The sequence below is a fragment of the Carettochelys insculpta genome, chromosome 3 (genome assembly GCF_033958435.1).
Source record: "Carettochelys insculpta isolate YL-2023 chromosome 3, ASM3395843v1, whole genome shotgun sequence".
In the NCBI taxonomy this organism is placed as follows: domain Eukaryota; kingdom Metazoa; phylum Chordata; order Testudines; family Carettochelyidae; genus Carettochelys; species Carettochelys insculpta.
In genome coordinates this window covers 145,301,391-145,304,737 of record NC_134139.1, presented here as the reverse complement: position 1 = coordinate 145,304,737, position 3,347 = coordinate 145,301,391, and the positions used below count along the sequence as shown (strand labels likewise).

General features: G+C 41.2%; 1 pseudogene; it reads right to left on the bottom strand.

Annotated features, from left to right (window-relative positions):
• Positions 1–2,696: 2,696 nt before the first annotated feature.
• LOC142011728 (U6 spliceosomal RNA) lies at positions 2,697–2,774 on the bottom strand (annotated as a pseudogene).
• Positions 2,775–3,347: the final 573 nt, after the last annotated feature.

Below are 3,347 nucleotides of genomic sequence, written 5' to 3'. Positions count from 1 at the left end.
TCTCACATCCATACAACATGCTGCTGAATACACACGTTTTCAAGACACCCAGCTTTGTTCTTAAGCTAATTGCTTTGCTTTTCCAGATCTTATCCATTTCCTTCAAACTCACTCTTGCTTTTGCTATTCTAGTTGCTATTTCCTTCTTACAGTCTAGATCATACGTTATGTTGCTCCCAAGATATGTGAACTTCTCTACATTTTCTAGTTCAATACCACTCACACTGATCTTCCTTCCTATTTCATTATCTCCAAATACCATTGTTTCTGTTTCATCGGTGTTTATAATCAGTCCGTACCACTCCCCTTCTTCATTTAACACCCGCACCATTTTTGCTAGCTTCTCCTCATCTTCCTCAATGATAACTATATCATCCGCAAACCTCAAGTTTTTAATTCTTTTCCCATGCACAGATATCCCTTCTACCTCTTTCTTGATCTTGTCCATCGCTCTCTCGAGATGTACGATGAAGATACTTGGCAATATTGGATCTCCTTTTCTCAAAACTCTACTTGTTTTAAACCAACTTCCCAACTCCCTGCATGTTCTCACTGCTGCGTCCGCATTATCACTGATATCTTTCAACAACCGTATTAGTCTGCTGTCCACTCTGTATGACTCCAACACCGCCCAAGTCACTTTCTGATCTATACTGTCAAATGCCTTTTGAAAATCGATGAAGCTTTCTTCACAATCAGTCTTAGAAGTACCATACAGCAGATATTGGCACTATCTTTTCTGAACCCTGCTTGCTTGTCTGCGATACGTTCTTCTATCCGCGATCTTAATCTCTCGGTCAGTATCATCATCAGCAGCTTACCTAGATGACTCATTAGGGCAATCGTTCGGTAGTTCTTGCACTCCAATGTACTTCCTTTCTTGGGTATTGTCACTAGCACAGATCTTTCCCATTTCTTAGGTGCCTTCCCTTCTTTCCATGCTATATTACATAGTCGGTGTATTTCCCGAATCAAGCTTTCTCTGCCATATTTGATCGTCTCTCCCGTGATCTTATCATTTCCAGGGCTCTTGTTGTTCTTCAGTCGTTTCACTGCTTTTTCTACTTCCTCCTTTTAAATATCTATCTCGCTGTCAATGCTTGGGGGAGATCTCTCTTTCAATTCTTCAGTCAGTCTCTCTGAGACACTCGGGTCCAACTGTGCTTTGTATAGATCGGTGCAATATCTCATCCCTTGCTGCACAATCTTCTCCCTGTTCATGAGCACTTCTTCATTCTCATCTTTGATCACCATCTGCTTCAGTTGCCATTTCCTATTAATATTCCTAATTGTCTTATACACCTCCCTGGTCTTACATTTGCCGTAATACCTCTTGATATCTTCTCATTGTTCCTCTAACCATTTCTCCTTATCCTTTCTGCCTGCTTTCCTTACCTCATTGCATTTCATCCTATATTGCTGTTTTGCCATCTCAGAAACATCTCTTCTGATCTTCAACGCTCTTTTCTCTTGAACCAATTTCAGTGTCTTCTGGGTAATCCACTTCTTATTGATCTTTTCTTCTTCTGGAACAGGCTGCTCAATTGCCTTTTCTACAGCAATGGCTATCCCTGCGACTCTCTTATGTAGGTCTTTTTCTGTGGCAATGCTCTTAATCTTCTCTTTGAGTGCTGTTCTGTATGCATTTCCTGTTTCTTCCTCACATAGCCTCGCCACTTTTCTTCTTTTCTTAAACTGTATCTTACATTTTCTTTTGAGTTTTACCATGATGTTTGCGATCACTAGACTATGGTCTGAGTCTATATCTGCTCCTTGGAAAGTTCAGCACTGCTGTACTGATGCTATCCATCTTCTTATCAAAATCATATCTATCATGTTCTTGGACTTCTCGTCATTTGATTGCCATGGCCACTTCCTACAGTCCTTTTGTTGGAATCTCATGTTGCAAATCACCATCTCATGCTCTGTAGCAACCTCTAACAGTTTTTCACCTCATTCGTTTCTTTCTCCATATCCAAACCTTCCCATGACTCTCTCTCTACCTCCATTATCTGTTCCAACCTTCGCATTCCAATCTCTGCTGATGATCAACACATCTTTCTTCGGTATTTCCTTCACCGTCTTTGTCAAGTCTTTGTAAAATAGCTCATTCTCTTTCTCCGTACTGTCTGACATGGGTGCATATACCTAAATGACTGAGATGTTGAACGGTTTTGCTTTGAATTGTGCAACCATCATTCCTGCACTCACCGGTTTGTATCCTAATAATTCTCTTCTAGCTGTTTTGCTAAGAAGGAATCCAACTCATGCTTCATTTCGTTTCCTGACCAAATGACTTTGCAACCACATATCTCTCCTGATCCCGTCCAATGCATTTCTTCCAGTCCAAGTATATCACATCTATATCTTTCCATTTCCTTCTGAAGCAGTTCTAATTTTCCAGTTGCCCACAGTGTTCAGATGTTCCACGTTCCAATGGATAGCATATGTGTTAGGTGTAATTTTCTTTCGGTAGCCAACTTATCGACCCAATCCCGATCACTCAATTGGTATCGCAGACCTTTTTTATCCGGGTGATGTCCGAGCCAGCATCTTTTAACATTTGATTGTACTGGCATCAGATTTCATTCATATTGTTGTTTGATGGTCAGTGCATTGACACACATCTGACCAACCCTCCTCCTCCATCCAGGCTTGGGACTGGCACAGAGCTCTCAGTGGCTTCATGGCGGAGTTAAAATATGGAATACTTCACGAATGTGCATGTCCTCCTTGCACAGGGACCATGCTAATCTTCTCTGTATCATTTAATCCACCCTAGCTCTCATATCATTCCAGCAGGTGTGTGTGGCCTGGTGCGGCCCTCTCTCATCCTTTAGCGAAGGCTGACCAACCCTGTCTAATCGCTATAGAGGGAGAAGAGGTCAGGGCCATGCGTACACAGATGCTTTTTTGATATTGCCTTGACTCTGTCCCAGTCCCACCTCTTTCATAGTATGGTTAACATTAACCAGTTCATCATGATTAACATTAACAAATTAGTTCAGCATAATTAGCATTGTATCAGGAAGGACACCACGAGACCATTGAACAATTTGTAACATCTACCAGTTGTAGAGGTAGCTTTGGAATTCATAATTTGTAAAAGAGTGAGATGGAAGTCACTCCTGGATGGATATTTTTAAGCACAATACTCCTCTACTACCACTTTTTTATTGTATTTCCAGTTATGAGATGCTACCAGTGTTTTGACAAAGGAATTCCACCAAAACATTTCCCCCTTAGCCTGTCATGAATAGGGTGACCATCCATCCCATATTAGGCAGGACAGTCCAGTATTTGGGATGCCATAAAGATGTCCCTACTTACTTTTTAAAAGAGTTAAA